This window comes from Phodopus roborovskii, unplaced genomic scaffold, assembly GCF_943737965.1.
Source record: "Phodopus roborovskii unplaced genomic scaffold, PHOROB, whole genome shotgun sequence".
In the NCBI taxonomy this organism is placed as follows: Eukaryota; Metazoa; Chordata; class Mammalia; order Rodentia; family Cricetidae; genus Phodopus; species Phodopus roborovskii.
The window spans coordinates 58,837,292-58,850,314 of record NW_026126407.1 but is presented as its reverse complement, the minus strand read 5'-3'; positions in this window follow the sequence as shown (position 1 = coordinate 58,850,314).

Sequence of the window (13,023 nt, the reverse complement as noted above, 5' to 3'; positions counted from 1 at the left end):
CAAACTGGACATGTGAGTATGATTGAGGAAATTGGGAGGAATAAGATATATGTGAAATATGGAAGCATGATGGAAAGGCAGGTTTCTATGGCATCTGTGACTGCTGTTATGCCAGGATTAGCTGGGAGTTAGACAGTTAGACAAAGTGAACGTCACTTTTTCATTTCCTCCTTTCTTTATTTTTGTCTGTATGTGTGAGTCTCTTTCTCTCTCTTTATCTCTATGTGTGTGTACCTCTCTCTCTCTTCTCTCTCTCTCTCTCTCTCTCTCTCTCTCTCTCTCTCTCTCTCTCTCTCTGTGTGTGTGTGTGTGTGTGTGTGTGTGTGTGTGTGTGTGTGTGTGTGTGATAGTGTTTGTATGGAGGACAACTCTTGAGAGTAATTTCTCTCCTATACCAGTGAGGTCATAGAATGTAACTCAAGTCATGATTGGGCTTGTAGAAAATTGCATCTAACTGATAAGACCCAAATGAGCTTAACTGAGAAGCAAGGCCTTTGTAATTAATTCTTTGCCACAGGTTGTAGAGTTTTAATTAGAAAGTATATAGCAGAAAATGTTTCATCAAATAGAGGAATTAAGAAACTCTCATATACCACCACCATCATCCCATTTTTACTTCTGAGGATTGGGGTGTCAGGACAGAACATGTGGCTGCTCAACAGCAAATCCCTAGTTATCTATGACATCTTTTATTATCCTGCCATTTCAGAGTTCTGGACAGCCTTTCTGGATTATGCTTTGTGAAATTTCTTGTATGCCCCAGTTGCTTCTCTATCTCAGAGGGAAATCTCAGTTGTTCTGAGGTCTCTGATAAACAGCAGAGGTCCAGCAGAACAGTGCAGCTTCCTGGATGCTCTGGTGGAGAGATTTTTACCCTTGTTTGTGTTATAAAAATGCATTCTCTTAATGATCAATTTATTTTTCTTTTAGGTGTGTCTTGCCTACATGTAAGTGTACATACTGTGTACATGCCTAGTGTCCATGGAGGCCAAAGGATGGCATCAGATCTTCTGGGACTGGAGTTTCATACAGTTGTAAGCCACCATGTGGGTACTGGAAACTGAACCCAGGTCCTCTGCAAGAGCAGCACTGCTCTTAACTGCTGATTCATCACTCTGTCCCTCAAAAATACTTTTAAATCATATTTGAAACTTCTTTGTAAGTGGGTGACTCTGACATCAACAGAAATTGCTAGGCCAGTTAGAGTAGTTGAGTCATTTTCTGGTTGAGATTACTTTCACTCTCATGGTCTCTCACTTGATTTTTTAATATTTTTCTAGCAAGAAATGGAGATTTCTCTGTAAGTGACTGACTAGTCTGCCTATTCTTCAAAGGTTCATCATAACTTTCCAAAGATGACAACATTGAGTAACCCTCTTGTTCTGCTTTGTCAAGATCTTCCTGGTTTTTATCACTGAAGGCCTCACAACTGGGAAATCCTCTCAGTTTCAGACTGATTAAAATAGATGGTCATCTTGCAGGTTTCTTGGACTGTAGATGTAGTCCAGCTGGTAGGGGTGCCTACCTAGCATTCCCAAAGCCCTGGTTCAGTCTCTAGCATAAAACTGGATAAGTGGCATGCTCTTGTATTGCCTGTATTGCTGGTGCCCAGGAGGCAGAGGAGGAACAAAAGTTCCAAGTTATCCTCACTTACGTAGTGAATTTGAGGCTAGCCTATCTCAAAACTAGACAGACACACAGACACACACACACACACACACACACACACACACACACACCTAATTACCTCTTCCAAAACTCCTGTTTTCCATCTACGTATAGAGACCCTTTGTTTTCTATGCAAAGTTATCTTTTTTTTTCTTAAACTACTTCCAAGAGCCATCTGTCTTGATATGTCCCTAAGTACCACTCTCTAATTTCCTTCCTGACCTGATTAGTAAGAGACCCTTGTCCAGGACTGACAGAGGCATATCTGAAGTGTATGTCCCATACTCACAAAGATCAGTGTCAGAGCTGCAATCCTCACCATGTAAATCATCTCAAGCTGGGATCAGAGAGGAAACCAAGGACTCACTGAAAATCACACCAGAGACAGTGTGGATGGGAGCTACAGTCAGGGCCAGAGAGAGATGTCATCTTGAAAGAAAAATTCAATTACAGATGCAAAGTGTTTCAAAATGTGGGAATTAAAAGGGGAAAATGTACTGTGGTGCAAGCAGGCAGATGAAGCAGTTATATAGAAAACCAAAATTTACACAGTCTTCTGTTTTTTAAAAAACAACACTGTGAAGCTTAAGCTTTGAAACTTAAAAATGTATTCTGTATAATGTGATTTGGTCATAAAATTATTGTGGTTGGTGTATTTAAAGATGTGAGAACATAGGAGGAAGCAGATGAGTTTTGGGGGAAATAGCTCTTTTTTTTTGAGGAAAGTTAAAACATTTTGAAAAATTCTATTAAGGTGAAATTTCTCATTCTTCCTGCAGATGTTCATGATTCTATTTTCAGTCATCTGTGTTTCCCGTTCTCAGTTAGCTCTCAGGAACCCAGGCATTCATTGCCTCCTCCCATCCATCCATTCTCCCTTCCCCTTGTCACTTGTGGAGCACTAATGTAAAGAGTAAGGTTTTTCCTCCCGCCGCTGGTCTGGTCCCGCCACTGTGCCAGCCCCAAATAACACAGAGAGAGACACTGTATTTGATGTAATGCTGTTGGCCAGGTACTCGCTTCTTATTGGCTAGCTCTGTCTTAATTATTAACCCATTTCTATGTATTTCCACGTGGTTTTACCAGGGAGAGGCGGCTGGCGATTCTGCTTTCTCCAGACTCTCCATCTTGACCCCTCCTTACTCCTTCCTCTTTCCTCCTTGTCTCCTAAGTGACCTGTGAAAGGAGGTCTGAGGAGGAGCCAGGGAACATGCTCTGGCTGGCGGGTTGTGGAGAAGAGAGCATCCGGTGGAACTTGCTGGTGTTCATCTGTCTAGGTAGTAAGTTATTTCTCCCAGAATAAACATCTATTCTGCCTATTTGTTTATCCTGATCCTTATTTAACTGCAATACACTAAGTTTAATAGCCCACTTAACCTGGCACTTAATCACACTGTATATTTGTATGCAACTTCTACTCCTGTGATTAATTCTGCCTCTTCAGAGTTACAGGTTGGTTGGTGCCTATGTTCACTCATGATGGTGATGGCCATCTCACTGGGCTTGCCTTTGGTACAGGCTGGGACTAGCTTCATTTAACTGACATCTTTTGGGAATAACATTAGCATTACAATCATGAACTCATAGTAGCAGGGGCTGCCTGCATTGGGCCTGTACAAGACTGGGCCTGTCAACATTTTCATGGATGTGGGAGGGGCTCATGGGTTCCCTATTTCTCTGGAAGGATGCTGTAAAAGAGAGTCAATCATTCTTTTTAGTGGGTCTCCATGCTCCGGTGGGTAGCTCTACACCAATGCCACATGGGTTAGTTTTACCGTATAACAAAACAAAAATACAAAAGACACTAAAGTGAGAGGGAGTCTTTAAAGGAGGAAGAGGGCAGGAGGAGGTCAGAGAGGGTGTAGGGATAAATGCAATCAGAATGTATCATTTGTATGAAACTGCCAAACAATAAATTTAATAAAGGAAAACAAACTAATTAATCAAACATTACAATGAAAGTAAGTATAATATGTAGACATTACAATGTCAAGAAAGAGCCATGTGTACTAAATAAGGTGCAACTTTCTAAATATGTAAGTGAGGCACATGAAATACAAAAGAATGCAGATGATGTGTGTCCCATTAATTAATACATGCCACAGAATAAGAAAGAATAATAGGTATACAGTCACTAAGCTTCACTGGAAAGGATCTAAGAAACTGTAACAGAGAATGGACTTAAGTTTCACTTCAAATGTAATTTGCATATATTGGCTCCACATTTTGGGTTAACAAAATAGAAGAATGGATAAATAAAATGTGTCAGTGATACTTTGACACATTGTGTATATTCAAGAAGTCACTGGGCTAGGGAGATGGTTCAGTGGGTAAAGGTGCTTGCTATATAAGCCTGAGGAGATGAGTCCAAATTCCCAGCATCCATGTGAAAAACACAATCATGTCAGTGCATGTCTGTAGCACATGTGCTAGTGGGTGGAGCATGCAGATCCCAGAGCTTGCTGTCTATCCAGTTTATCTAACCTGGTGAGTTTTGAGTTCAGCGGAGGATCCTATTTAAAGGAAATACAATACATTGCAAAACAGTAGAAGAGGACAGACAATATTCCTCTCTGACCCCCTAAGACATGCATACCTATACTCATGCATGCACACACATTCCATGTACACACAACAGAAGTGTGTCATAATTAATTAAATGTTTGAAATTTATTAATTAAGTCATCATCCACACAAGAGCAATGAACACCTGTAGTTGAATGACCTGAAGTAACTGCCTCTGAGGAAAGAAGGAAGAGTCTTGCTGATGATCTGAGTGTGCATCTGGATGGTTCCTTCAGCAGTTTGGTCATTTCTACATAAAATGATGGCTGAGGACTTTTACCATGTTCAGGACTGAGATGCACACTTGTGCTGCAGAGATGAATGTGGCTTGGCTAACTCACCTAACACACCATCCATCACTGCAAGATGATGTAATAATCACTCAGCACAAAGATACTTGATAATGACCTACAAAGAAGATTATTTGCGTTACCTGCAAATTTCCTCAGTTAAGAGCACAACATAACTTAGGAATCATATTGTTCAGTTCTTTCATGAGAAAGCCAAGGAAAGCAGATCCAATCAAGGTCAGGCTATGCTCTGAATATGAAATATGCCTAATAGGCTCACTATGACAACATTTAGGTAGAGCCTCATTGGAAGAGGTAAGTCACTGGGGGGGGGCGGCCTTAAAGTTCTTTAGCCTAGCTCACTTTTTGTTCACCCTCTGCTTCTTGACTACAGATACAATGTGATAAACTGACCTCTTGCTCCTGTCACCAAGGCTTCCTTCTTGTAACAGAGGCAATCCTTGAAACCATAAGGCAGAAAAAACCATTACTGATTTAAATTATTTCTTATCAGGTCACAGCAATGAGAAAAGAACTAATACAAGCATATGAAGATCAGGAATCAAGGCTTTTTAAAGCCAAATATGTATTTTTGCTTTTACCATGAACAAACACCCAAGCAGCTCAGCAGGATGAACCAACAAGAATTAATTTAGTTCTGTATCAAAAGGTTGGTGAGAGGTGAAAGACATAGCTCTGCTCTACTCTGCTCCATGCAGCTTTCATCCAACAAGATGCCCTGGGCATAGAATTCTCCTGGCATGAAATACAAACAAGAAAGTAAATAAAGAATAACTCATAAGATCTTGGATGATGACATCTTGGAGATGGCACAATGCCACATCTAGAATTCTATTGACTAAAGAATTATATGCTAGACTCAAATTAAGGTACCAGAATAAAAGAAAAGAAAACAAAATACAAAAGGTGAGACTATACCAAAGGATGAAGAAATAGTATCAACAAGAAAATCTATGACTGGGACTTTGGTCATAGCTCAGTGCAGGGGGCTTCCTCTTACAGAGTGATTTCTGCTGTGCAAAGCCAGATTCCCTAGAGAATATGGAGAGCTATGGAAGACACTCTTATCCATTCTTCTGTCATGGACAGCAGGACAGAGGAACTACATCTTTTTCTTCTCTTTCTAATATAATCTTCTTAAAATATGGCAAGTACAGAAGTGTGGGCAGGTGATACTGAGGGCCACTTCTTCAGGAGCTTTGGAAGGAGATGCTGAATCTCTTTAAGGAGGTGATACTGAGCTCTCCTTACGGAGGCGATGCTAAAAGTCTCCTAAAGGATATGATGCTGAGAGTCTCCTTAAGGAGGTGATGCTGAGGACCACCTCCTTGGTGCCCAGGTGGATTTAGACCTTGAATAATCAAACATAAGTGTATTAGAGGAGGAGAGTGGACAGATGCTCTCCTCTTTCAGGCATTGCAAAAGTAGAAGTCTTTTCATTATTTCTTCAAATCTAAGATATGAATGTTGTGTTGCTGTGAGGAACATGTGTTTAGACAAAAGAAGCATGTGTGTATGTTTGTGTGTGTATACAACCTTAAGGTGTAAAGAAAGGCAAAAATCTGACATTCTAGTGTTCTATTGACTTCAATAATCACAAAGAAGAGGCTCCACCTCTAATAGACCCCTCTTCCAGGCCCCACTGGGGCTCTCTTCCTCCCTGATAGGGACCTTGCTAGACCCTGTGGTGGATTAGTCAGGGAGAGTAGCTAGAGGGACTCCTTTTGGTGTACTGGGAAGAATAGTATTGAAGGTTACTTTCACAGTAATTGTGGCAGGTATTTCCTTGGAGCAAGATGTCTATAAATTGAGAAATAAGAAGGCAAGAGCTGAAATGACAGCTTTTGAGCTGTTTCACATCCAAATCATAGATATTGGTGCTGGAGAAGAAGCAAATTTTTTGGGTGGGTGTTGAGTTTGTTTTCAGGAAAATTTGATTACAAATACATTCTAGGATGATTCACTAATAATGACACATAAGGAGAGGGGTAAAAATAATAACAATGGATACCCATATATGGAACTTCCATTCTGTGCTGAAGATCTCTCCAAAGTCGACTTTTTCTCACCACCACAGGGCAGCTGACCTACTGTCAGCCAATCAGATTCCTTCCTTGGGTTCTGACTCCAGTGAAGTGATATAAAGTTAGTGGGAGTCATCAAGATTAATTATTGTTTATCCCAAAGTTGATACCTAAATAAAACCAATGTGGTATGCTATTTTATTTTCTCTGTCATCTTAACTGAGTCACAGCAAGCCCAGTGTCAGAGTGTCCAGGAAGGGGTTTCTGTGTTAGTGTTTTAACAGGTGGGCTAGAGAAACAGATTGCCCTCCCTAATGTGGATAGGCATTGTCTGGAGACATAAGGAAAAAATGGGCTGCTAAAGGAGAATTTTCTTTTTCTGTCTGGCACCTTTTGAGCTGGCTTATGTATTTATTCCTACCTACATTTGTACTATTTCTCACACCATTGGCTATAATAGGTTCCTATAATAGGTATGGATATGGATGTGAACATGGATACAGAATGCATATGGATGACTATAGATATAGTTGACATATACAGATATGTAGATAGATGTAGATAGCAAAGTGTCCTAGATTCATCTCTGTTGTTCTGATAAAACACCCTGAGATAACTCAACTTAGATAAGAAAGTATTTTTTTTATCCTCATAATATTCATCTACAGTACATCACTGTGAGGAAGTCAAGGCAGGAACCTGAAGAGTCATGTTAGATCCTGTCAAGAGCAAAGGTAATCAGTGTGAACATGTTTGTTCATTTGGAGTCCTGCTCATGAAATAGTGCTGCCACATCCAAGGTGGGTCTTCCAACCTCTTGCTAAACCATTAAGGACACCCTCAACAGGTATGCCTACAGGTCAACCAGTCCAGGATACCTTCCCCAGCCTGTCTTCCCAGGCAGTATTAGGTTGCATCAAGTTGACAATTTGAAGCAACCACCACAATTACAGAAATATTGGTTCTGTTTCTCAGGAAGATTCTTAATTTTTACATGTATTTATTTTATTTTATCTTTAATTTTTTGTATGAGTATCTCGTTTGTATGCATGTATACTGTACATATGCCTGGTGTCTTCAGAGATCAGAAGAGGCACTGCTTCTCTGGAATAGGAGTTATAGATAATGTGGGCTACCATAGGGGTACTAGGAATAGAACCCAGGTCCTCAGCAAAAGGAACAAGTGTTCTTAACCACTGAGCTCTGGAAATTCTTAATACAACCCTCAAGAAGTTTGTGCTGTGAGGGTTCATTGGAGAAGTCAGGGTTTTAAGCAAGTGCTTGTTCAGCCTACTTCCCAGCATCCTGAGAAACATTTCTGTTCCCTGACTGAATCAAAGGACCAACAACCAGCTTCTGCTACTGTGATGAAAAACTATAATATAGCTCCAGTATATGGATAAACACTATTCTCTTAAAGGCTAAAGCAAATCTGTATCTATGGACCTGGTGCAGGAGGCTTATAAAGGCAGGATTTAAATGAGTTTGCCAGACCCAACATAATGATAAATAGGTGTTTATTAGTGAAGAACTTACACAGATAAGACTAAATAACTGCCAAATAACTGCCGTGGCCTTCCTGCTCCAGAAGATGCAGTCTCTACCCAAGACCCAAGACAGTGAAAGTGCCCCCAGATACTCTACCTTAAAGCAATTATGTCCTGCACCTGAAATCATATCCAAAGGGTGTGGCCACCTCTTTAAGTTCATTGGCAGGGCAAGATGCCAGTACAGGCCTGTTATTCTAGTTACTCATATAGCAGAAGCAGAATCATGAGTTCAAAGTCCCCACTGTCTAGGACAAGTTTGGTGGCATTTTGAGTAAGTTAGTGAGGGGCCTCTGTTCAAGGTTTAAAAAGTGAAAAGAACTTAGGATCCAGTTCAGTAGTAGAGCCCCTAGATTCCTTCCCCATTAAAACAACCAAATAAACTGTCCCCCAATCCCAGGAATTCATGAGAGGAAACAAATAGCCAGGGAGCAGCAGAGCCAGGATTTGAACCAGCATGCCTTATCTTGAGCTGCTCTTTCCCACCCGGTTACAGTGCTCTAAATATATGTTATCATATTATGGAGGTTTTTCCTATCAGAAGGTAGAAGAATGGTTGCTGGATGTGGCACTACTCCCTCAATGTGTCTTTTTGCCAGTGCTCAAAAACACAAATACCCACAGTCAGCCTCCTTACCTTAGTCTGAGTAAAAGAGATGCAAATGGTCAAATGGTCAAAGCTAGATAGACAGAGGGCGTGGTCTGCTCTAGTCCAGAGCTCAGCCCCACACTGTAGACCTTCACCGAATCATTGGATGTTCTGCCACTCGAGGTATGTGAGAGGTGGTGGATCTTCTGGTGAGGCTTCATGACAGTGCGTTGATAGACAGTGGAATGACAAAGGCACTCTGCATAAACAAAACAATAATAAGAACCTGTCTTTGTGATGGGCACCTCCTAAATATTTCTATAATTTGCCCTTAATTGTCAAATGAATATTAGCATTATTATCTTCTTTTTAGAAAAGGGAAAACACAGAGAAAACTAAAGCCTCTAATTGGGGATTGGAGCCTAAACAATTAAGCTATGTTTTATTACAGAGCAGGGCTTGGAAGCCAGGGTATTGATGGGAGATGTCAGTCTGTAAATATGTTTCTCATACTGGTTAATGAATAAAGCACTGTTGGCCAATAAGAAAGCAAGATAGGCGGGACTAGGAGACAAGTAGGATTCGAGGAAATAGTAAGGAGGAGTCAACATGGAGAGACTGAGGAGACCAGATGCCAGCCTCACTCTCCAGTAAGATGAGACCACGTGGAAATACTTAGATTAATAGAAATGGGTTTATATTTAAGAAAGAGCTAGCCAATAAGAAACTAGTAACAGGCCCAACAACAGCATAATATCAAGTACAGAGTCTCTGTGTGCTAATTGGAGCTGGCACTGCGGTGGTCCCAGGCCGGCAGGAAAAACCTTACTCCTTACATACAGCACCACAATGTGCCTAATAAGAACTTCAATTTAAAACTTAACAAAAGCTTTAAAAATAGTATTATAAACAAAAGAACAAAGACAAGCAAGGCTTCTTGCTAACAGCATTTTTCTGGGTTGTGAGAGACAAGCAGAGTCTTACATGGCTCCTTTAAAGGAGGTTTCTTAACTCAGCATAAGCGGCAAAAAACTACACGGCTGTAAAGAAGCACTGCTAACAATTTATTGGTGTGTACGAGAGCTGGCAATGGCAGTGACCACATTTTCAAGCCAGCAACATGCTGCTGGATGGTAGCATAGACCAAGGCAGTGAGCACAGCTCTCAGTTCTGGTGGTAAAATAGCTGCCACCATCTTGGATAGACTGTGGCTAACACAACTATGACTTTCATTTAAGCAATGTTGTTGTTTACCAAATGAAAGACTCATGGCTACAAAAAGATAAAGACTCACAGTAAAGACAGATTCACATTAAGAAAACCTCTAAAGGTTTACAGTATGTTTTAAAATATATGTTGGCTTGGGAGAGAAAAAAAATAAAATGGTTTTAAAAAGACAGCGAGGAGCTAGGTGTGGTGCCACATGCCTTTAATTCCAGCACTCGGGAGACAGAGGCAAGCAGATCTCTATTATTTCAAAGTAAACCTGGTATGCAGAGTTAATTCCATGACAGGTTAAAGGTGCACACAGAAACCCTGTCTCAAAAAACGAAAAAAATAAAAAGTAAAAGAAACAGAGTAATTAAAAAGCCACATAAAGATAAAAAACACAAAAAAACTATGAATACTATACACTATTCTGTTGTCTTTAAATTGTTTGACTGCTGAGGAAATAACAACAACTAATAAAAAAATGCTGCTGGATTAATTCAGTTTATATATTTTTTAAAATGCTTTGACTTCAAAATTTAAGTTTAAGGACAAGTTACTGGGGAAAAGGATTTCTATTTTTGTTTCCACAGAAAATAAAAAACTATGAATTCCTAACCGACTAATGTGGTTTGATCAAGCCAGATCCCCTGAAACAGAGTTCCTGGTGATCCAACATTCAAAACAGCTTGAACAAGGCAGCCTTGCAGACTACAGCCAGGATTTCTGCATCTTCTTAGGATCCCCCATGACAGCGCCCTTTACCAGCAGGAAGTAGTTTGGAAAGAATGACGCCCAAATTCCCAAATATTGTTTATAAATGTTTGTCTTCATTTAAATGGGGTTGGATATAAATGGTTAATGATCACAAACAATATCTTTTTTAAGGTAAAAAGGGGATTATGATATAGACATGAATACTTTGTTTTGGAATGGATTTTCATTTATTGATACAAATTTAAGGTCAATCTTGTGATAAGTATATTTGTCCTCTTGTTTAGGTATTATGTTTATATAGCTCATTTACATATGTAATGTATAACTTAGTACAGATTATATATAGTTACCTATAATAGTCAAAACTTAGAGTTAAGTTATTTAGGATTTCTAGATATACAGAGATGACTAGGCATTCTTCAAACCTTTCAAAGACCTACAGAATATGGCATTTAAAATGGTTTAGGGTTTTTCTTGACAATGAGGCACAACTGCTCCTGGCAACACCCCCTGCATCAGAAAGGAGGATGGACATCAAAGAAACACATTATGGAGTTTGTCTCCAATATGGCAAGACTAGCCATTTGGGCAAGATACCGTTCTTGTCGGGACTGTTTGACTTTATGCTATATAAAATGAGACATGCAAGACCCCAGGAACATGACTGCTGATACATGATGGACAGTGCTACAGGGTTCCTGCTTCATGGAAGGGTATGCCAGACAGTCTGCAGGACACAGAGAAAAGTGACTGTAAAACTGCCAATACAGGTGGACAGTTTAATGTTTCCTGCTTTGCTGAAGAGTCTGCCAGACACACTATGGCCTATGGGCTGAAGATGGAAGATTATACAAGAACTTTGGATGACTGACCAGGCAATGAGTTGTCTCTGTCATTTCTAGAGTTTATATACTATCCTTCTGTGGTATTTGAAGGAATTGAAGAAAAATAGTTATGGTTATAGTTTTACTTAGTTAGGATTAAAGATAAGTTACATATAGGACTTTAGACTCAAAAAAATAGGATATTTTCTTCAAATCTTACTAAATGTTAATGGACTAAATATTGTTAATTGTGATTCTTAATAAATGTTATGTTATATATTTTGCTTTGTTAAGGTTAAAACCCTTCTTTTTATTTAGAGAGAAAAGAGGAGATGATGGGAGATGTCAGTTTGTAAATATGTTTCTCATACTGGTTACCGAACAAAGCACTGTTGGCCAATAGGAAAGCAAGATAGGTGGGAGTAGGAGACAAGAAGGATTTGAGGAAGTAGTAAGGAGGAGTCAACATGGAGAGAATGGGGATACCAGATGCCAGCCTCACTCTCCAGTAAGATGAGACCACGTGGACATACTTAGATTAATAGAAACGGGTTTATATTTAAGACAGAGCTAGCCAATAAGAAATAGTAACAAGCCAACAGCATAATATCAAATACAGTGTCTTTGTGTATTGTTTGGGCTGCCGCCGAGGTGGATCCTGGCAGACAGGAAAAACCTTACTCATAACAGGGTATTTACAATGTAAGTCAAGTGCTTGACCACTGGATTGCATTCACAGCTCTTCCTCCAACTCAGAAGCAAACAGCAGATGCTGGGGCCCCAGGATCACTTTATCAGGAACCCTCTTCCTGAATACCTATTTCTCACAGTTGTGATCCAAATCTTGGAACAACATCATGTAAGACAGTCTATGCAGAAACATTCAGATTTTTTAAAACCAATTTTGTTTTAATTTTATGTGTATGGTTGCTTTGCCTGCATGTCTGCCCATGTATCATTTGCATGAAATGTCATGGAGGCTGGAGGTGGGTGGTGCTTGTTGCATCTCCTAAGATTGGAGTTACAGAAGGTTGGGAGCATCCATATGGGTGCTGAGAATTGAACTAGTATCCTCTGTAAGGGCAGTGAGTGCTCGTAACTGCAGAGCCATCTCTCCAGCCCCAGCACTTAGATTTTATGGCAAGTATGATGTCTCCTGTGATCTCAAATAGCAGTTGAAAGATTTAGAGGCTGTTTTTTGATTGACTTAACCAGGATTTGTGATTCTGATACCGCAATTGGTGATCTGGATTCTTTCACCCTACTCAATTCTGTTTCTTTTGAAGCCAGCTTTGCAACTACCTACATACTTGAAGTGGGAAAGAATGAGGGCACAAGCCCAGGGAAGCTCATTGCAGAAGTGGGCATTGCTATTCCTTTGTTCTTGTTTTTATTTTGTGTACATATGGGAGTGCATGTTCAAGTGGGCTTTTGTGTGTACATGTGTGTACATGCCCACACGTGTGTGTGTGTGTGTGTGTGTGTGTGTGTGTGTGTGTGTGTGTTCAAAAACAAGAGGTCAACCTCAGATATCGTTCCTCATGTATTGGATCTTGCTGATTCAGCTAG